The following is a 24,804-nucleotide window of genomic DNA, read 5'->3' on the forward strand; positions in this document are numbered from 1 at the left end:
TTAAGTTTGCATCTAATACGTATTGTTAACGACATCAAACAGAGGGTAACAAAGATATTTAAATGTAGAAATACCTATATGCAATAAAGTAAGCATGGACTTTAGCGCATAGACATTTTAAATATCATCATAAAGGACATAAGTATATAATATATATATATATATATATATATATATATATATATTATAAATGTGGTTTGACATGTTGTTTAATCATAACAAAATAAATAATTTTTATTTTCACAAAACAAATATATTAAAGAACAGAGCAACAGGGCTATGTTACACATGAACAAATGTAACACGCGATTTTCTTCAGGGGTATATTGTCAAACACGGAAAGTTTTTAATACGAAATTTGGAAATCTGCATTGAATTTTAAAGGTTCCGTTCATTTAAATAATAAGGGTAGCATGCGTTTTTTTATATTCAATCCGCTGACAGTAAAGGACCGTGAGGCAGTTGTTAGAGAAGATAGCAAAATTCATATGTAAAAGACTTCATTGTTATATTTTAAAGGTTGTGGGCGACGCTAATGACAATTATGAATTATGTAGTACTTCTGTACAGTCAGGATTTGCGACCAGAATGCATGTTATGCTCGTGAATTAAATAATGGGTTTTGTTCGAAATTTTGTGGAGATTTCTGTTCGACAGAAAACTTCCAGAGTTCACAAGAAATAAATAAAAAATGTCATATCGATCGAAACCTTACGTAAATTACACTAAAAATAGAAAGAGTAGTTTGAGAAATTCAAGTTATACGAGTAACCAATATTCATCTGTAAAAGTTAAGAAACGTATATTAGATTGTTATCATGTTAGTCGCTACAATTTTTAGTTTGGCAAGCTAGCATATACTTGTACCGTATCAGACAGATACGCAGGTTGATTAGCGCAATTCAAAGTAAATCCGATTATTTTCCGAGGGTTTACTGGAATGTATACTGCGCCGAAAGCGGATTACTTAATCTGCAACCAAGTCAAAGATATCACAAAATAATTTGACTATCCTTGGAAAAAGTAATATATCCACAAAACACAAAGCCAAAGCCACGATGTATAAGCATAATTATATATATATATATATATATATATATATATATATATATATATATATATATATATATATATATACTAGCAAAAGTACCCGGCGTTGACTGGGTTCAAAAACAGCCTACACAAAATAGACTCTGATTCATGAAAGTATGATAGGTTATGAAAAGGAAGGGTTGTAAAGAGATAGCTTCGAATTTGGGGGTATCAAAACGAAAGCAAAATATGATGAAAGTAAAAAAAAATAGATAAACCCCATAATTTATTATACCATACCTGTTCACACTGAAACACTCATCACAATATTCTGTGGATCTATATTAAAAAAAAAAACCTTGTTAAACTTTGTGACATATTTCCATTCTATGGAGGTCAGACGCGAACGAACACTCAATAATTTTATTATACCATATGTCTTCAAACTGAAACATAATTATCAAAGTATACTTAAGCAGATAGATATGAAAAGTGTTTATTAGAGTCTGTGCCTATTTCCATTCTACGGAGGCCAGGCGCGAACTCATACCCCACAATTTTATTGTACCATCCCTATTTTAGTTAAAACATACTTATCAAACTATTATTATATACATCCATATCAAAAACACTTGTTTTTTTTTTAATTTTTTAATTTTTTTCCATACTTTGTGGATCAGGCGCGAACGCAGACCCCACAAGTTTTATGTACCACCGTGCTGCCAGATCAAACATATCCATTCCTGTGTGTCGGTACATCTCGTATCATTATATATAATCAGTTTTTTTTTTTGAATAGCAAACCATATAGGAGCCTATTCGGGACCAGACACACACACAGACATTAAGCTTAATAGTAATATATATATATATATATATATATATATATATATATATATATATATATATATATATATATGCGTGTGTGTGTATGTGTGTGTTGTATTTTTAGAAGGCTAGCACAGTGCAGTAATTTACAGTCGTTGTGTGAAGATAAATAAATGAATATATAAATAATAAATAATTATATATGTTTTCTTTTTTATTTATGATATATATATATATTTTTATATATATTTATTCATTTATATGCCTGAATTTACACCGTGGGTGTTATTTAATTCCAAACGGCCCTTTTAGGTAATAACCCATCGTCAGTGGAGAATGAATCCTCTCTCTAGGATGTAAATGGCAAAATGGCTGTTTGATGTAGATTTTAACCCAAACGCTCAAAGATTAATTAATGCCATTAAAAGCGGAAATAATTTTCTAGATTTTAAGATCAAGGGACGTAATTCAAATTCTGCTTAATATGGTTATAACTGGCTTTGTTGTTTTAATGTTTTTTTGTGTATTTTAAATTCAAACAGTTAAGGATTAATTCATTCAGTTATGTTCAAGGGAGGTAATTGTTTTTTTGCTTGTCTACAGGCTTTCTGTTCAAGGGAAGTAATCTTGCAAGTGAAAACGAAATACACCGATATGTGACAGTGAGAGAATGTAGATTTATTTACATAAATGTTCATGAGAAATTATGAAGTTATAGATAGTAAGAATAAGATTTCGTTAAGAATAAGACTTCGTTGAGAAAGGGGTAACGTTACTTGAGATTGTTGAGAGGGTGACAGGTTAGACAGGAGCGCTGGTTTGGGTGGTCATTCCAACCGGAGCGGTTATTGGTTACATGTTGACTGGTCGAGAGGTCAAATATATTGATAGTTAGAATAAGAGTTCGTTGAGAATAAGAGTTCGTTGAGAAAGAAGTAATGTTACTTATTGATCTGTTATAGCTACTCATGATAATGGGTAGACACGTCATATTAAAGCCACGACTATGTATACTATATTTCCAGTTTTCTTTACAATTAATTGTAAGATTGTATTTCTTAATAACTGTATCCGTTAGTTTCTGAATAGTATATTTGTTCGATTTCAAAAACGTGGTTAATTTATTATTTTTACGTTCATTCAAGGTAACTGATCTGTTAGAAGATGTATTGTTGGAGCATCTTCGTATTTGTCAATTCTAATTGCGGATCGTGTTGAGATTGTCTTTTGCATTTTGCCGAACGATTTAAACCTATGTTTTGTACGTTGCAAAATCACTTCCTTCTTTGGCTTTCCTGTTAGTGCCATTTTATTTTCTGTTCATCCGTAAATTGCGTTATTTCTCGAATTTATTTTAAATTACCTACTTTTCCTTTCATCATATTCCTATATTGTCTCTGCGTACTCATTTGAAAAGCCGTTGGTTGAGTTTCCATATTAGATACCTAAAGTATGACACTTGTTGGATTCTTAGTATTTCAACTTATTTATATTTAACAGTGTTGAATGATACACCAAAATTAATTAACGTATGCATCCCGTCTGCGCCAAATAAATTTTCACTTGCGACCGTTTGCTTCGCAATAACTCTAGCATTCAATTCATTAAACTACACATGAGGACGGGATCGGCTATAATATAAGCAGACCATCCTGTTCCTTCTACAAATTTGGTGACCCCCGACGTAATTTCTTAAAGACTGGTGACCTAACGAAAAAATGCGAAACAATGTTCGTTTAAAAAATGTTGCAATTGAAGCATGCCGATGTCGTTAGATAATCAGCGAAATATACACCCCCCAAAAAAAACAAACAAAAAAACCCCCAGAAAACGCAATCCACAAAAAGAAAAAAAAAATGCTTTTTCGTCGCATTCTCAACTTTTACCGTCCAACACACGTGTGTGAATTACCTATTGTCCGCCATTTTATTTCGCTACTCGTGCTGACTAAAATGAAGACAAACCAGGCTCGAAAGAAAATAAACCTTTTTCCTCGCAACCGAAATAATAATAATAATAATAATAATAATAATAATAATAATAATAATAATAATAATTATAAAGAACAATAATTTTATCTATATTCACGCACATATAAAAAAATATATAGAGACATTTTATTTTCTTCTACACGTTTTTTACGAAGCGAATTTTTGAACCACTATGTCCGTTAAAAGCTTTGGCGATACAAACTAAGTAGTGTCTTCACAAACATTTCGATTTTTCTCGCGTCGACGCACTTCGCCGTTACAATCCAAACGGGAAAAAAAATTGAATTACGTACCGAATATAACGTGCGCTCAAAACATTCTTATAAGTTTTCTTTCTCGTCATTTAACTCAAATTTCTTTATTCTGTTCTTCGTCATAACCGAAACCAAATTTTTCCTGGTGCATTCCTTCTTATAAACCAGTTTGTTCAACTAAACTAGTTCCGATGGCCAGTCTTTGTTAACCTCAGTCATGAAACACTTCGCAAAAACAAGACATGATTACGCACATGTGACAAACATCTGCAACGAACGAACATCGCACTACAACACGGACGTAACTCCAGCGATATACGCCCACCGCAACAACTTTCAACGCTACAATTTATTTAGAAATAATAGGATGGTGAAGTGGAAAACATGTAATAACACCCGCGTTTTAGCTACGTATCACAACTTTCAACTTTCTTCATTATGTCTTAATATTTTTTTGCCGTGTGCAAATAAGATGTTATGACATATCAAGCCTCTCCGCAATATGTTACGGCGCATGAAGCCTCGCCAGAAACATGTTACGCCATGTCAAGCCTTTCCAGCAACATGGTACGACACCTACAGCCTTTCCAGCAACATGTTACGGCACATCAAGCCTTTCCAGCAACATCTTACAGGATATCTACCTTTCCAAGCAACAACCGTGACCACCAACGAACCAAGATATTCACCAAACACTGTACACTTCTGTATCTAACAACGACTAACCTCACCTAACAGAAGTTTTCCAGCTAACATGAGTAAGCTGTATCATGCATATTAATACACTCATTACTGGGTGTTCAGATCCGTGCCGACCCACTGGTTACGCCGATCACCTAGACAACGTCGACACAGTTTTCTATATACGGACTAATTTCCTCACAAACCAAATTGTGACCGTAAGCATGTAGTCGACACATTCGTACTTAACGCGAACCAACTTCAACCCACCGTGGTGACCCTTGCGCACGTTGCATACACACCGCGGCAATACAGTCTATGACCGCAACCCTCGCACTCACACTCATAACGTCGTTCCTGTGACCATCCCACCGTTATACCAGTTTTGAACACTTTTTGTCAGATATCCTCGAACGCTGCAATTTCTTCTTTTCGCCTTGATACTTAATAAATAAAAATTCTTTCTCGTTCTCTATACATTAGACACGTACACATATATATGCATGTTTTTTCTCCCATTATCTTTTCATTTCTCTAGCTTCCAGCTTTCTAGGAAGAAAGTATTGTGAGGATTGAAACTCCCAGGCTAACTAGATTATCGTTCTTAATGTTGATAACCGAAGAGCGACACAGCCACGCGACTTCATGTTTCTTACATATATATATATATATATATATATATATATATATATATATATATATATACGAGGGGCGTGCAATAAGTAATGCCCCTGACCCACTTCCAGTTGACTGATCTAGCTGAAATTTTGCATGTGCAATCATTTATATCTCACGGGTTATGTGGCAAATCACAGCTCTGAACTAATTGTGGTTTCTGTTTTACAGGTGTTTGAACTAGATCAGGTGTGAAATGGAGCCTGTTGAATGTCGAGCAGGGATCCGATTTTTGTATTTGAAAGGACGCTCACCACAGTAGACTTTTGATGAAGTGAAAGAAACTTATGGTTATAATGACCCATCATATGACCTTGTAAAACGCTGGCATCGTGAATTTTAACATGGCCGGAAGTCTTTGGAAACAGCTTCCAGATCTGGTCGCCCTCTTCTGCCATTGATGAAGCATCTGTCCCTCAAGTTGAGGCTGCCATTTGGGAAAACTGGTGCATTACTATTCGCCAAATAGCCCAAGATGTAAAAATTAGTACAGGGGTTGTGGAAACTAGAATTCATGACCATTTGCATATGCATAAGGTGTCTGTCAGATCCGTAAGGTGTCTGAGATGGATTCCCAGGTTGCTCAGAAGCGAGAACACGTCGAGTGCTCGAGGATGAATTTGGAGATCTGCCAAGAAGATGAGTCAAGTTTTTTCAAAAGATTGATTACACAGGATGAAACCTGGGTCCATTACTATAATCCAGTCAATGCAGTTAAATCACTTGGACTCACCAAAGAAGGCAAGGGTGCATCTCTCCGCTGGCAAGGTTATGCTCACAGTCTTCTGGGACCAGGACGGAGTAGTGGTGACAAATCTCCTGGCAAAGGGAACCACAATTACAGGAACCTATTATGCTTCACTTTTGAGGAAATTAAGGAAAGCTATCAAAATCAAGAAGAAGGGCAAGATCAGCAAAGGTGCACTCCTCCTGCGAGACAACGCTTCGGTCCACAACTCGCATGTCGCCAGATCAGAAGCACAGGCGTGTGGTTATGAAAACCTCCCTATCCTTCCTATTCTTCTGACCTTGCACCCTCTGACTTTCACCTCTTCCCAGCCATGAAGTTGTTTTTGAAAGGGAAGCGTTTCCCATATAATGCAGCCTTCATTTTTGAAGTCACGTCGTGGTTGGAGAACCAACCTGGGGTGTTCTACAAAAACGGTCTCCAGTGCTTCATCAAACGATGGGAGAAATGTCTTACTCTGGGTGGTTCCTATGTAAAGAAATACTAATAACTCTGCAAAGTTTCGTTGATCTGCTTCTATTGGAAGTGGGTCAGGTGCATTACTTATTGCACACTCCTCATATATATACACATATATATATATATATATATATATATATATATATATATATATATATTTCTTTTCCGCTGAACTCTCGACCAGGAAACAAGAACTGCTCCGGTTGGAGTGGCCACCCAACCAGCGCTCCTTACTAACCTCTCCTACGTTACTCCTTTGGCAAGAAACTCTTATTTTCAACGAAATCTTACTAGTAATATTTCTATAATTTCTCATGTACATTTTTGTAAATAAATCTACATCCTCTCCCTCTCACATATCGATATATTTCGTTTCCACTTGCGACCTTTGGTTCTCAATCATTCTACCATTCAAGTCAGTAAACTACACATGATGACGGGATCGTCTATTACATAAGCAGGCCATCCTGTTCCCTCTACATGTGCAAGGTATGCACGTGTCTTGCCCTCACGGCAGTCAGAGAGATGTATACTTCGACTCTTCATCTGTTGCAATTATTTTTATGTTTAATATAGTTTGTTTCGCACTACTACCGAACTGGCTAGCATTCAATTTACTACAAACACAAAGGCACTTGCATGCACTGACGTTTAGATGCACCCAGATTATATGGAAGTTAATGTTAAGATAATCATATACCGGAGGTTAAAATATTCATTGTTTTCTAATGTAATAACCTCGAAGGCGCTTTTTCCTATATTTTATATGGCAAATACAAATACACAAAAAAGGAACAATGAGCGCGATATGTTCGAAATAGCCATTGTTTAATGAAACTCCAAAAATATATTTTCCAGTGGGATTGAATTCGTACAAGTAGGTAAGGATACATTAACTACTGGAAAAATGTACGCCCAGTGTATGAACAGGTAAGAAGATATCTTCGTTTTAGAATGTATTACTTTGATTTAAGGCAGAAAATAACATACGGACAATCTTTGCGTTTTCAGATTCATGGTCTCAATCGTAATGTCTGCTAGCCTGTCTAAAAAAAAGAGAAAATTAGTTTTAGGACGTGTTTTACGTGTTTCTGTGTCTAGGAGAATATGTTTAATGTTATCAATAGGAATTCATGATGGGAACATCCCTAATACCACCATGTAATACATTATTTGCATTATTATAGAGAAACATCAGTCATGCGTAATATATCTCGTTTTAACCTTCCACCTCGCTCTGTTTGTGCCTAAACCTAAACACAAATCCAATGAACAAAGCTTCTCTCCTTGAATTGACCATTTGTAAATCACTGCTATACTCACCTGCTTTCTAGTTGCCTACAACATTATCGTCTTCATGTCCAATGTAAACAAATTATTATCAAATACTACCCAACTCCTGTCTCTTACAATACTGCGTTTCCGTCTAAGTTTCCACCGTACACGCATTAATTCTAACTCTCCTGTATCTTTCGAGCCTTGGTGAGTGCTAATTACTTTGTAAGTAAGTAAAAGTCAATTTCATAATTACGCATATTTATTATTATACAATAATTGTTTTCACGGGTTTTGGTTTTAATAAAATTTATTTACGTCATAGGTAAGATGTTCTTTTTCTTACGGATAAGCGTGTTTTTTTTTTCATAAAGGTGCGGGTATTACATGATAACTAATACTAAAAATAGAAAAATATTATATTCTGTCGACTTTCACTGTTGGAACAAAACTAACTCTATTCCCCACCTAAAAAAACGGATAAGATAATGCCTGGGAGATAACCTCGTCACCACAAAACAGATACTACATATTTTCTCTTTCCTAAATAAGATGGTTTGATAATCGTTAGAAGCCTGTAGAGCACTTTCTACTGCAACATAATCGTGCTTCGTCTCGTCTATCACCTTCATGACGTTATTTATGGAAATGAGTGTGCAGTTTTTTATAAATGTATACAGTAATACATTTTATTATAAATGAATTATGTAACACTGACCATCTAAGAAAAACGGAACCGCCCACCAGAAATTAGTCCAGTTGGTCCGTACAGAACACGAAATTGACGTGGGTGTGGTGACGTTGAAGATATGTGAGATGGTGGTAGTGATGGCAGTGGTGATGACAGTGGCAGTAGTAACAGTAGTGATAGTTGAGGTGACAGTGTCGGTAGTGGTGGTAGCAGTGGTAAGGGCAATAGTGGTTACGGTGGCAGTGATTGCAGTGGCTGTTGTACTTACAGTGGTGACAGCGCTGGCCGTGGTTATGGCTGCATTAGTGGTTGCATTTGCAGTGGAGATGGAGGCGAAGATGGGCGATGCTGCGTCGACTGTATTTGTAGTGGTGGAGGAAGAAGCGGTGGTGTTTGTAGTAGTAGGACCGGCAGTTGCAGTGGTGGTGACACTTACTGTGGTGGTTGCAGTTACAGTGGAGATCGAATTGGTAGCTGTGGTGTTAGTGGTTGTGCCAGCAGTGGTGGTGGCAATAGTGGTTTCCTTGGCAGTGTGTGGTGTTGTAGTGACGATGATGGTTTCTTTGGTGGTGGTAGCAGTGGTTGTGTGTATTGCAGTAGCGGTGATGCTGGTGGTGGTGGCATTGGTAGTGGCGGTTGTGGTGGTAATGGTGGTGGTACTGTTGGCAATGGTGGTAGATGTGATGGAGGCAGTTGTAGCTATGGCTACTACGGTGATATTTTTTCTGGCGAGTGTAGCAGTGCTTTCTCTGCTGTGGTGCTGCTGCTGGTTCGACAGTGGTCGTTGTAGCAGGAATTTTATTATTGATTCGAAATGATTTTCCAGGTTATTTTTATTATTAAAAATTTGTTAGATTATATAAGCTAGTAAAATTTATCAGAAATAACTTGTTCAGGGTATTTTTATAATGTTATATTATTGTAATAGTAGCTGAAAAAATGAAACATTTTTTATTACAATCAATCAAAAATGACATTCCCAGGGTTTTTTTAATATAATTAATGAATTAAATAAGTGGTAATTTTTCTGTGCATTTCTGTAATTAATAAAGAAGTGACTTAAGCAGTACATGTTATGTAATGGTTAAACTTTGTCACATTTAATATAGTATTTTCCCCAAAAAATATATTTCTGACAATTAATCAGAAATGACTATTCGGGAGAAATGTTATAATTTATCAGAAGTAAATTCTCACATTAATTTTTGTAATTAACTACAAGTGACTTTCCCAAAGCATTTTTGTAATTAATCTAAAGTGATTTTTTGTTGTGCATTTTAATAATTAATCTTATGTGACATTTCCAGATCATTTTGTAATGTTAAAATTTGTACCATGAGAGATAGTATTTGAAAAACAAAACACTTTTCTTACCATTTTCAGGACATTGTGCAGTTATATTAAAGTGACGTTCATAGAGCATTTTTATAATGTTAAAATTTGTAACATTAAATATTGTAGTGGAATAAAATAAAACATATTTTCTTACAATTAGTCAGAAGTGACTTTTCAAAAGCATTTTTATAAGTAATAGGCAGTTAGTTTTCAAGGGCATTAAATAAATAGTAAAAAGAGTGTTTATTTTCCATTTGGATAGAATATTCAACTTTCTCCTCTAGGCGTGTAAAGATAATAACGGTCGAAGTGACACTTGAGAAGGTAATGATTGTATCTTCCTAAAACACGTTGGAAGTTGTGCTTATTTCAACATGGCGTATACGTAGGTTATAATGTTAGTTTTTAACATCCATAAACATCAAAAGCACTCATTGAGTTTACTTATTTCGACATACTAATAAATAATCAGAATGTAGCTGAAATTTTCCTAACTAACTACATCGTTTATTTTTTGTTGTTTTATTACTCGTTAAGCAGATTTAACTTTCCTTAAAAGAGATGGTGAGTATGATAACTATCGAAGCGAATTATCGTATTTATATATATATATATATATATATATATATATATATATATATATATATATAGATAGATAGATAGGTTAAATCAAAGCCAGAACTTACACAAACCACTTCCGAAATTCAATAACATTCATTGCATGTACTTTTTACCCGAAACAAAACTTACATTATTTCGTTGAATATTAAAGTAAAGTTCACTCTCAATCATTTCCTCGATATATTTCGCGGGATATTTTATAGATAAAAAACTTAAAAAAAAAACTTACCTTGAAAAAATATTTACGATACAAAAGCGTAACGAGTAAATAATATAAACACTACGAGAAAAGACACACATGTACAGCTGGTTTTGATATATATAACAAACGACCACACATCTGTAATTGAAATGCAACGGAATTTTTATACTTTGCAGGCTTTGGTTTATTCAGTAAAATTTACATTTTGTTTTATTTAACTCTTCTCCAAGTGGTTAGACACAGAAAATAATTCTGATATATGACAGTAGTACAACTCATTGAAATAATCCCAACTGCTTGTATTTATCTAAAACATCGCGAAATGACATTCTCATAACGTATGTATATGTGAGAATACAATGCTTAAAGAGCGTATAAATATCTAATAAGAAATGTTTGTAATGCACAAATAATTATGTCAACTCCGTCTCGCGATGCTATGGCTAGTAATCTACTTGGTAACAGAAGACAACGTGCACTGAATTGCTGCAAGCTGATACGTGCACATTTTAAGAAGATTTCAATCTTAACAAGCGCTAGATGAAATTACAGTCCGTGTCTAATTTACTTTTTCTGCAAGAGATTTCCTAGAAGTTAGTACATTTTTTTTATATATTCTACAAATGTTTATTTAATGTTCTTGAATTGTTATTCAACACATTTAGATTTTACATTTTCTGCTCATGGCTTTAGATTTCTGTTTAAACATTGATGGACGTATTGTTTACCATTTGTTATGTTATCTTGTTTTTTTTTTCCTTTATGTTCGTCTTGATATAGTTTCATTATTTTTATATTTTACCTGTCGTTTTCTTTGTATCGGTTTTCATTTTTCCATTTATTGCTTTACTTTTTCCATTATCTTTTTTTATCATTAATTTCGTGTTCATGTGTTTCTTTATATTCTGCTTGTTTCTTAGAAACATTTTTTGTCTTTTTCATCTTTGTGTTGTACTTCCATCTCGTTCGCCGAATATTTACTTTCCTCCTTTCTTTAGTTTCCTTTTCTTTCTTTAGAACTTTTACTTTACCTTTTGTTATATATATATGTATATATATATATATATATATATGTATATATGTATATATATACATACATATATGTGCAAATATTTCCTTATTTCTTTATAATATATTGTAGTAAAAAAAAAATAAAATAAAAAAAAAATCGTACAAACCTTTTACCACTGGCAACGCCCGCTTCAGTGAGTGAAAGAAGAAAGAAGAAGAAGAGAATGGCCACTGCGTCTATTTATAGACTAGAGATCATGGGAAGAGTATGCAAATAACTTTGGACGGTTTGTCCTGTAAAAAGCCTGTATTTGGGAGAGAGGGGGTCTTTTTTGTTTGGCAGAAGCAATTGCTGTCAGAAGTGCATTGGACTGCAGGATTGAAGAGTGAAGATTGAGTTGTGGGTTCATTGTATTTAACCACAAGCTATTTCGGCCAAGAACAGATCATGGAATCTGGGATGTTGAGATTGGGAAAAGATGTGATACCACCTTTTAGTGGAGAAGGTGATGTAGTCGGATGGATAAAGAAAGTAAAACTGGTGGCTAAGCTTCAACATGTGCCAGACCTTGCCAGTTTTATTCCACTTTTTTTGCAGGGAGATGCACTCGCTCTCTATCTTGAGATGAATAATGCAGAACAAGAAGATGCAGAACAGATAGAGATGAAACTCGTGACCGCCTTCACTGAGGGGCCTTTTGAGGCATACGAAAAACTGCAACGATTCAAGTGGACAGGAGAATCGGTGGATGTTTATGCTAATAAAATCAAAAGATTGGCTGGACTGGCGGGATATCTGGGAAGAGGGCTGGAACATACAGCCAAACTGGCATTCATGACTGGATCTACCGAACATAGAGAGAATGGATGTCAGCAAACTGATACCGACTGCACGGCTTTTAGTCAGCAAAAGGGTCGTAGAAACTCTGGACATTGGCCGCAAGTGCGCAAACTAATGAGACTAATAAGGGAAAGAAAGAATCAAGCCTTAAGTGCTTTAGATGTCAAGGACCGCACCTAAAAAAAGATTGCACAGAGATCCCTAGGGCCAGGGCAACATGCTACAATTGTGGAAAATTTGGTCACATTGCGAGATATTGTCCTCAGATTCAGGGAAACGGGCAAGGGGGAGCTTCTGCGCCGCAAGCTACCCTAGCAATGAAATGAAGGCGCGATACTGGCCTCTTCCTATAATAGAAGTAGAGGTGAATGATTCTGTAATGACTGCACTTGTTGATACCGGGTGCACCACTACTTTAATCAATTCCAAACTTTTGAAGGGATATGGAAGGAGCGGTACATTGAAAGCAGTTGATGGGAGGAATATAGAATGTAAAGGAGCCAGACAATGGAGATAAAAGTATGTGGAATGCACGTAAAGATGAGGGCAATCTTGATGAATCACATCGTTGATGGGATCGACGTCATAATTGGAATGGACGTGATTAATGAGCTGGGAGGTGTAACTATAAAGAAAGCCAAAGTGAAGTTTGGAGATATACAATGTGCCGTGGCTGCCCATCAGCTGAATGTTTGCAAAATCGAGGATAAAGACTTTGAAGCAAACTTCGATGGAGATAAATGGACAGTAAGATGGACATGGAAGGGAGAGCCTCCACTATTGCAGAACAAAGTCCAATATTATAACAACTCTCTGGAAGGCGATCAGAAATTAGAATTCGAGAAAGATGGATATCGGATGGTATTCTGTTACCATGGAAAGGAGAAAGAAAAGGCGTGTTGCCATTGATGGCAGTATTTCAGGCCACAAAAGGGAAAGTTAGGCCAGTGTTCGACTTTCGTGAGTTGAACCGTTTTGTGGCGTGTCATACAGGGAGCGACATAATAGATGTATGTGATAAAAAGATAAGAAAGTGGAGACAGTTGGTAGGAGGGACCGCAATAGTGGACCTTAAGTCTGCCTACCTGCAACTACATGTGGCAAAGGAACTATGGCAGTACCAGCTGGTCTGTTATAAAGGAAAAACCTATTGCCTAACACGATTAGGATTCGGACTTAATGTCGCACCAAAGATTATGGCAGCCATTTTAAAAACAGTATTAAAGAAAGGAAGTAGGACGAAAGAGGCCACTGATTCATACATTGATGATATAATGGTAGATGTAACGAAAATATCGACACAGGAAGTTGTGGAACATTTGAAGGGGTTTGGGTTAGCAGCAAAATCTCCGGAATCCCTGGACGGAGGAGCGGCACTGGGCCTTAAGCTTATGAAAAATAAGATGGGTGCACTAATGTTCAGGAGAGGCAACGAAATCCCAGAGATGGGAGGAGAAATTAGTAGGCGGGAGCTATTTTCGATCTGTGGTAAATTATTGGGGCACTATCCAATTGCTGGATGGCTGCGATTAGCATGCAGTTATGTGAAAAGAAGAGCAAATGGAATGGATAGGGAAGAAAAAGTTGATTGCAGAACCATGAAAGTGATGCAGGAGGTTCTAGCTGAGGTGAAAAAAGAAGACCCTGTTAATGGCGCTTGGCACATACCTGAAGTGAGCACAGGAGTCGTGTGGTGTGATGCAAGCAATGTTGCAACTGGCGCGGTTGTCGAGATTGGCGGTGTGGTGGCGGAAGATGCAACTTGGCTGAGGAAAAGTGATGACTTTAATCACATTAGCATAGCTGAATTAGATGCTGTTCTAAAGGGTGCCAATTTAGCTATCAAATGGAGACTGACAAATATTGAAATAAGAACTGATTCAGCCACTGTACTCAGTTGGGTGAACTCTACTGTGGAGGAGAGTGGCAGAATACGAACAAAGGGTGCCGGAGAAGTGATAATAAAGCGGAGATTAGGGATGCTTAGAGAGTTGATGTCTGAATTGAAACTGCAAATAAAAGCAGTGTTTGTGCCTTCTGAAAGAAACAAGGCAGATGCGCTAACACGGATAAAAAAAACAGTGGTTAATTGAGAAAGAGGAGGCGCCGATATGCTGTCTTGGAATTGGAGAAATTAAAGAGTTGCATGACATGCATCACATGGGAGTGGAGAGAACATTATATTTGGTGAGGCAAGTTGATCCGAATGTAAAACGGGAAGAAATTCAGATGATAGTAAAGAACTGTGTTCGGTGTCAATCGATCGGCCCTGCCCCAAATATACATACTCCTGGTGAAATTGGAGTTTTAACGAACTGGACGAGACTAGCTATTGACATAGCACACTACCGAGGGAAAGCGTACTTATCAATAATTGATTGTGGGCCAAGTAGACTGGCGATATGGAAGGAACTGCGAGTGGAAGCCGCATCTGCAGTTGCAACTGAATTAGAAAAGGTGATGCTTGAACGAGGTCTAGTAAGGGAGGTGATAATGGACAACGGCACTGTTTTTCGCTCAGACATCTTTCAGACGATGCTAAAAAAATGGAAGATTAAAAGTTATTACAGGGCAGCCTACAGACCTGGAGGAAATGGCATTGTGGAGCGACATCATCAGCCCATGAAAGCAATAGCTGAGAGAGGAAGAATATCGCCTGAAGAGGCCACATTTTGGTACAACATGTCCCCTAAGGTCGGGCAAAGAGACGACACAGTACCACATAGAGCAATCTTTAATTACGAATGGAGACATCCTAGAGACATGTCACCGGAAATTAATGATCAAGGACCAGCCAGAATCCAAATAGGAGAAGAAGTTTGGGTGAAACCGCCTAATGCCCGATGCACAACACAGTGGGGAAGAGGAGTGATAACAGGAGTGCAATCCCCAAACAAATTAAGTGTCAATGGAATGCCACGACATGTTTTAGATTTAAGGCGTGTGGTACATTTAGGTGATGAGGACGGTGGTACTGAGCCAGGGAGTGATGAAGATGAACCGGTGCCGATGCAGAGACCGCAAAGAGAACGCAATGCGCCGATCTGGACACGGGATTATGGGATATGAATGATATTTAATGATCATGGGGGCGTGTAGTAAAAAAAAAAATCGTGCAAACCTTTTACCACTGGCAACGCCCGCTTCAGAGAGTGAAAGAAGAAAGAAGAAGAAGAGAATGGCCACTGCGTTTATTTATAGACTAGAGATCATGGGAAGAGTATGCAAATAACTTTGGACGGTTTTGTCCTATAAAAAGCCTGTATTTTGGAGAGAGGGGGTCTTTTTTGTTTGGCAGAAGCAATTGCTGTCAGAAGTGCATTGGACTGCAGGATTGAAGAGTGAAGATTGAGTTGTTGGGTCATTGTATTTAACCACATATATGCAAATCCGTATTTAAAAATGTTCAATGTAATTAAAGCGAAATAGAGTGAATGAATTAAAACTGTTCATATTAAAAAGATCATAATGTTGAGCAACTGAAAATTTATTTCTTTTAATTCAGTTGGCATTTACAGTTATTGACAGTATCGGTTTCGTGGCACAAAATCAATCAATTAATTATATGAATTAGTGAATTTATTTTGCCCATAACTCATTAAAAGAAATAGCAACAACAAATGAAATAAAGTTTTATTTGGGAGAGGAGCTGTAAATACCTTATTATATGTTTACATTACGCCATGTTGACATTCAATATATATATATATACATATACTTATATATATATACTTATATATATATATATATATATATATATATATATATATATATATACAGTGATGATCATATTTATTGGCACGGTAAAATAAAAGTTAAAGTTTGTCTAATAAATTCTAAAAAAGGGATTAAATTAAAGAAAATAACAAAGTATATTATGTATTTTTAACTGGCCTTCCCGATGCAGCAATCGGATTTTAGAAAAAATAAATAACAAAGGAACAACAAACATAATTGCAAAAAACCCTTGTTCAAAATTATTGGCACGATTTATTTAATAATCAATTGTATAGCCTTTGGCCTTGATTACCTTCCTCAGTCGCTTTTCATAGTTTACAACCAAGTTGTTGCACTCTTCAGTAGTAATTTTAGCCCACTCTTCCTGACAATAATCCTCCAATTGAATAAGATTCTTAGGCTTCCTTTGCATTACCCTCAATCTTAATGTTCTCCATAAATTTTCAATTGGATTAAGGTCTGGGCTTTGTGATGGCCACTCCAAAACATTAATATGATTGTCCTCAAGCCATTTCTTAGTCAGTTTAGCCGAATGCTTTGGGTCATTATCTTGCATGAACCACCAACGACGACCAAGTGAGAGCTCTTTAGCAGAGTCTTTCAGGTTTTCATCCAATATTTTAACATAATCTTCCTTTTTTATGCTACCTGTGACCTTAACAAGTAGAGGCAGCAAAGGATCCCCAAAACATCAAGCTGCCTCCACCGTGCTTCACTGTGGGTATGGAGTTCTTAAGCAGGAAAGCTTCGCCAGATTTTCTGTAAATATAAGACACTTAATTATGGCCAAATAACTCTATTTTCGTTTCGTCAGTCCATAGAACACGTTTCCAGAATGCAACATCTTTATCAATATGACGTTTTGCAAAGGCTAGCCTTGCTTTCAGGTGCATAGGCTTCAATAAGGGAGTCTTTCTCGGACGACATGCTTTTAAACCAGCTCTCTTCAAAACTCTACCAACTGTATGTCGAGATACATTCACTCCAGAGGTGCTCTGTTCATCAGCAATCTCCCCAACAGAGATCATTGAGTTTTGTTTAACTTGTCGAACAATTTTCCGTTCATCTCTGGGGGAAAGAATCCTTTTTCTCCCTCTACCCTCTAAACTCATAACGTGGCCTTGCGATTTGAACTTGTTTATTATGGCTCTAACAGTGGATTTGGGAAGGTTTAGCTTCTTTGAAATCTTATCATAGCCCTCCCCATTGGTATGCCATGCTACAACAAGCTTCCTGACGTCTTCGCTGTGTTCCTTAGTTTTAACCATGGCGATTGAAAATTATAATTTAGTCACTTATAATAGTTTAAATAAATCGCTATCTAAAAATTATCTGAAAAAATTATTCACTGAATTAGCGTTAAACAAGCATAATATGGCTATAAAAAAGTTCAGAAAGCACGTAAACCGGAAATTGATTGATATTATGCTGATACTAAAAGAAAAACAAAGCCGTGCCAATAATTTTGAACAAGGGTTTTTTGCAATTATGTTTTTTTGTTCCTTTGTTATTTATTTTTTCTAAAATCCGATTGCTGCATCGGAAAGGCCAGTTAAAAATACATAATATATTTTGTTATTTTCTTAAATTTAATCCCTTTTTTAGAATTTATTAGACAAAATTTAACTTTTATTTTACCGTGCCAATAAATATGATCATCACTGTATATATAGAATTTTAGGTTAATTGTTTTTATAGGCAAAGTAAGCATTAAATTTTTACCTACTTAATACAAAAGTAGGGTTACATATATATATATATATATATATATATATACTATCAAAAGTACCCGTTGTTGACTGGGTTCAAAAAACAGCCTACAGAAAATAGGCTGTGATTGATGAAAGTATGATAGGTTATGAAAAGGAGGGGGTTGTAAAGAGATAGGTTTAATACTCACAAATGTTACTATAAAGGAGGGGGTTGTAAAGAGATGGGTTTTGATACTCAAAAATTTTACCCCAAGCAAAATATGATGAAAGTAAAGATAATTTTCGTGAAAAAATATTTTTTATATCAAATTTGTTTCCATTCGTAGCAAAGTGTGACCAACAAAAATGTATGATTACAAAGAGAAATGTTATATATATAATAATATAAATATACAAGAAATAAATGTTGTCATTGTCAATAAAAGTTACTTTTATGGTATAACAGTTCATAGGTTTGTATTTTTAAGTAGTTTGTAAAACAAAAATTAATGCACGAACCGGTTTAAAAAAATCAAAATGGCAGCGACTTTTAAAAGTGAGAGCCCCGTTTTCAATTTTAAGGAGGGGCACTTGCGCATTTTGTGTTAACAATTTAAGAGTGTTCCGTCAACGTAAGGAATATTTATAAGCATATTGTAATGTTTTCAGTTATTTTGTGCTTGAGGAATATTCGATTATGGCATGTGTAATTTATATGAAAATTTATTTAAGTAGTTATCGCCTCATATTTCGTTTAATTTCGGTTCGCTGAAATTATTTCAAGTAAAGAGCATTAAAAACAATTTCGAAACAAAAAAAAACATGAGCTGCACTTTTATTAACTATGGTAACATTTATTTTTTGTGTAGTCGTTTGTTGGCTTTTCTGATAAATACTCCTACTAAATAATATCGACGAAATATCGAAAAACAAAGAAACAAAAACAGTTTTTACAAATAATGAAGCTTTACTTATTTAGTAAAACAACCCGAAACAGCAAAATGGGGTATTAAAAAAGTAAACACGTAATTACTTTAGTTTTTTAAAGCAAAGAATCGATATAAATATGAATAAGAATTAAATGGCGCCCTTTTCAAGCAGAACAGCTTCATTTCAATTTTTACAATATTGAACGGTGTAGTATCGCGCCGTCGGATTAAGGGTTTTACTCGTGTAATGTAAAGACCCCGCAGAAAGGGTTCTAATCAACTGAATTCCTTTTAGTACACTGAAAAAAAGCTTAAACATATATATAAATAAAAATAGAAAGGTTATGTAAATGTTTTTAAAAAGACACTTAATCCCGTGAGCAGGATTTTTCCTGCTTTTGACATGATAACAAGTAACGTTCTTATTTTTTATTATTTATCTATTTATTTATTTTCGGAAGAGTGCCACGTGCAAGCGGGGAGGCGAAAAAAGCAGAGTTATGCAAAATTTGTGTCGGGAATTGTCTAAAGTTCCGACTTTTTTTGCTTTTTTTTGCTTTCACTTTAATAAGAACGTGAATTTATGTGGTGAATTTATTCGACACAATATAATTCAACTAAAAAGATAAATACACACTAACGTCAATTAAGATTAAAGTAAATGTGTTATTGTGAACCCTCACCTCTTTTATAAAAACCTTGTAAAACTTTATGACATATTTACATTCTATGGAGGTCAGACGCGAACGAACACCCAATAATTTTATTATACCATATTTCTTCAAACTGAAACATAATTATCAAAGTATACTTACGCAAATAGATATGAAAAGTCTTTGTTAAAGTTTGTGCCATATTTCCATGGAGTGCAGGCTCGAACGCAGAACCAACAAATTTATCATACCATCCTTATTTAAGTTGAAACATACTTATCAAATTATTCTTATGTACATCTATATCAAAAACCCTAGTAAACGTTTTTTTTTTCATTTTTTATTTCCATACTTTGGGGGGCAGGCCCGAACGCAGACCACATATGTTTTTATGAACCACCGTTCTGCCAGATCAAACATACCAATCCCTGATCATCGCGACATCTTCTATCATTATATGTAACCAGTTTTTAAAAATAGACAACCATATACGAGCCTATTCGTTACCAGACACACACACAGACGTTTAGCTATATATATATATATATATATATATATATATATATATATATATATATATATATATAAAGCTACCAACATATCTTTACTTAATTTTCGTATATACTTGTACTAATTGCGCTGTGTTTGGGGCAAGTGTTTGCTATAAGCTCCTATCCTTTGTAAAAATCTATCATGCCTGCTTTGTATTTATCCATGTTTGACTAATACACACGGCAACGTATGCGTATCTTAGTAAGCTTTTATTCCAATGCCCCACGTGAAAATCCCTGGTTGAATCTTGACTCTTGTTTAATACTGGCCAAAGTTAATAGGAATTCTTTTACTGTATTAGCGATCATGTTTTTGGATTTTGGCATTCACTATTACTGAAGCAAGGTTTACGTCTTTTTAAACTTTCGTATTTTTAAAAATGAGACGCGAAAAGCTGTCCACATGGAAAATAATTGTATAATATATTTGTAGTATAGACTTGCCAAGCTTTCTTGGATCAAATATTTTTATTAGGATTTTATTGTCGGTTTGCTGTATGAACCGTCTCCCATAAAGTTTTCTGTGAAACATTGCGAAAGCGAGTATTATTGCTGGAACCTATGTTTTTGTTGAGAACATTGCTTCTGAGCTATGAAGTGTGTGCAACAGCTTTTCCCTAACCATCTGACAGTTCATGGAGAATGCTAGCACTGATGGCTTATGGGATTGCATCAGTTGCGACTATGATATCGAGACTGGGTTCCTACTACGGGATGGAGATATGCGAAGACAGATTTTATCTGATTTTTCGGATACGTTTTTGCATGAGGGTTCATATCTATGGCTTGCCATTTTTTAAAGAGTTCATTGAGAGAGCCTATCAAAGTCTATATGTTCTTAGTGAACACTTTATTACAAATAGTTAGACCAAGAATATTTGTAGGTTTTTTACATTATTTGGAATTGGCATATTTCTGATATCGTTAGTTCTTTCTGGATCGTGTCGACAAAGGTTTCTATTTATTATGTGACCTAGATATTTAGTCTCTGGTACGAAAAGCTACACTTCGCCACCTTAACCGTTAAATTCGTATTTGTTATAACTTCTCGAATTCACTTATTGTAGTGTTTAGGTGCTCTGCAGTAGTTTCAATAGTCAGCATTATATCATCAAAATATGTGGAGGTGCAGTCAAGGTCGCCCAGCATGGTATCAATGATACCATGCTGGGCGACCTTGACTGCACCTCCACTTTAGTCTGAAACCTAGTACATTTACAAGTCTCTATCAGTGTTAAACAGAACATTTTGACCTTTCTTCATCCATCTGTATCTTAAGGTATGCGTCTGAGAAGTCATTTTTGAGTTGATTTAGCACCGCTTAGTTTGTTGCAAATTCCCTCAGATTTTGGCAGAGTATAATATTGATTCTGCAAACATCGTTTACTCCTGTGAAAAATTCGCGCATAATTTTATTTCTGTTGTGCCATGGAGCACGAAAACTGACATTTCGTTCTTTTTTTTTTTAATACAAGTTGTGCACTGTCGTACATCATGAGATTAGCTTTAAAATTAAAACATATATCAAACCCAGCAGAATAAACCTGAGAAAAATATTTGTTCGTTCAGTTTTGAGGTTTACCTAATTGGGCGCTCTACTGTCTATCAAGCGACAAAAGTTAATCATGGAATTTTTTCCATCCTAACATCTTTTCCAAAGTTTTTTAGTGCGTGGGCTTTCAACATTTTGGTAACTTTGTTTAATGTTACAGTAAGGGTTATCTTTCCTAGGATGTTAATATTCTCAACAGTTACGGATTTTGCTGTTTTATTCGTCTTTAAATGGGTAGGCTTTTTAATTGTTGCTAGCGGATGATTGAACGATGAGAACCCGAGTCAAGCTGGAATTTTATAGATTTATTGAAGAATTCGTCTCGATTATATTGTCTGATTCAGCTTGGCTTATTTTATTTTAAGTTTTCCTCATTTTCTTGTCGGCACTGAATTTAGTAATGACCAGTAGTAATCCAATTTAAGCAATATGTTTTCGTCTTGACATGGCAGATTTTCGGACAATGCATTTCACTTCAATTGTAATATTGGGCGGGCGATTTCTTTAACATGTTCCTGTTTTGTTTATTGTGATTCACTTTGTTATTTTGATTGGTTTATTTTAGGCGGCTGATTTTTTTCTGATTTTCCTAATCCGAGCCACACCTAAATCTTCGACGGTTTTTAAATCATACTTGACCAAAAAATTTCTTCAACACTATTCTGCTAAGTTTTGAAGAGTCAATCCTTGTTAGTGTTTAGGTTTGTCAGTATCCGTTGTCTGACTTCAGCTTGTTCTGTTGATTTTAGATTTTGTGCAAACATGAAGTACTTGAAATAATCGGCGGTCAGATCGACTACTTCGAAAACATTACCGATGCTGAAGGAATTAGGAAATCTTGTTATTTATTATTGACAAAATTTAAGCATTTCCAACGTTTGTGGAAAACTGGTGTTTTTGAACACAAATAGTTCTGATAGGAGCTTTATAATCTCTAAAAAATCAGGTTTGTACTGTTTTGTAATACGAAGTCTATGAACCTACGATATTTGAAAGTTCACGGTTCTCTTAATAAGAGATGTACATATTTTTTACTGGGTCTGGTTTACAGTCTTCTATGAAAATATCTTCGTAGAATCTGTAAAAAAAGTCTCCAATGTTTTCTCGGTTTCTGTTACGTATCGAAATGTTTGACCGTTATATTTTCTGTAGATAATTATAGTAATGATGATGATATGAACGTTTAGCTTCTAGTAGTGTGAATCGTGTGTTCTTATTTGTGTATTATTATGCATGTGTATATAATCTTATTATTAGTTGCGACAAACTGTGGAAATAAAGGACGAGGACTTCTGGTATCAAGACCTTGTTGCTGACACTTGTTGTCCTCTGTAATGAACAAAATGCCAAATCCAGAATAAGTAAGGTTTGCACCATTGTTTGCTTATTCCTGCCTTGGGTATAAACGTGGTGGGGGTTTCTCTTTATCCTTGGTGCCATCCGGCCTATATATATATATTTAATATATTATTTAACTTTCTCATTTTCAACGTTTTTATTAAATAATAATTTACCCCCGATTTATAAATGGAGTTCACATTTCTGAAACCATGGCATCGTTCTAAACTGGTTTAAGAGATGGAATACAATTCTTTTTTTACATATTTTCTCAATGTTTACTAATTAGAAAAAGTATTCTCATGTCAGGATTTCTGACAAAGCCACATACAGCTGTCGAAGACACATGAGGAAGGGAGGGTCTAATAAGCATTCATTTTCTCTTCTTTCTTACTCTCTGTCTGTCTGTTTCTGACCCTGTCTGTTTCTGTATGTCTGTTTGTGTGTCGTATATATATATATATATATATATATATATATATATATATATATATATATACGTATTAAATTGTATGTTTTTACTTGTTAATATACAAATACAGGATGGAACAAAAAATTTATAACTCTAAATAAAACATCAGATAACTTGATAATGTTATAAAGCTAACATCTATTCAATGTAGCTGTCTTAAGGCTCAATTATCGTCTGGATACAAGTCCGGAACTAGGAACATGCCTATTCAACAAGCGCCGGCGAGAGCTCGGCGAATACTCGGCGGATGACGGCGATCAGGCTTGCTTTGCTATTGTAAGAAGGTAAAATTGGTTCTCAACTTATGACAAAATGAAATAGTTGATTAGATTGAGTCAGGGGAGGATGGTTAGGTGGGAGAAAGGTTCGGAGCCTAGCATGTGTCTTTTGAACATGTCAGGCGGTGCCGAGTGCTGCTGGCACACTCAGGATCTTACAGCAGTCGCTTTATTGAACCAAGACATGACCACACTCTTCAGAAAACCCATGTATATTTTAGTGTTGAGTTTCAAGCCGACATTCAACATGTGAGGTTGCATGACGGTACCCTTACTTGAAACCAACCAAAGACCATAACGGTGACCAGAAACTTTGATTTCATCATTGAATTGATAGAAAGAATGAGTTGTTCAGCGATGCAATTCCGATGTCGCTTGTTGAACATTGTGGCACCTTCAGATGTGATAGAATCTCCATCGCTCTTTTGCCCTGTCGGTGGGGCATTAGAATACGCCGACTGCCCACCTGCAGAGGGTAAAAGTCCCTCAATGGGGGTCCAGGATATGACCTTAAACTATATCCAGTGGTGAGGCCCCAGCTTGTGGGCTTTGGGGAGTGTAGAACCACCCTTTAACTACCATTGCTCCCAGGTCCACTCTGTTCCGGAGTGGTAGTACCTGTGAGGGTCCCAACTATGGGTTAAATAGAAACCGACGTGAAAACAACAAATATACTCTATTAAAAAAAATTTCTTCAAAATCTTTGGATTCGGCATTAAATAACCCGAAAAGGGTTGATATGCCGTAAAACAAAAACAACCAACCATCTAACCATCGCTCTTTGGATATTACACAATTAACTAACTAGTATATTTTCTTCAACAACAAACAACTCTTTTCATTGAACGGAAATAGAATAATCTTGTCTTTTCTAGACCGACTATCCTTATCCGTTCACCTTATATATACATATATGTGCATATATATATACATATATATATATATATATATATATATA

This window comes from Euprymna scolopes, chromosome 22 (genome assembly GCF_053919585.1).
Source record: "Euprymna scolopes isolate OS-2025 chromosome 22, ASM5391958v1, whole genome shotgun sequence".
In the NCBI taxonomy this organism is placed as follows: domain Eukaryota; kingdom Metazoa; phylum Mollusca; class Cephalopoda; order Sepiida; family Sepiolidae; genus Euprymna; species Euprymna scolopes.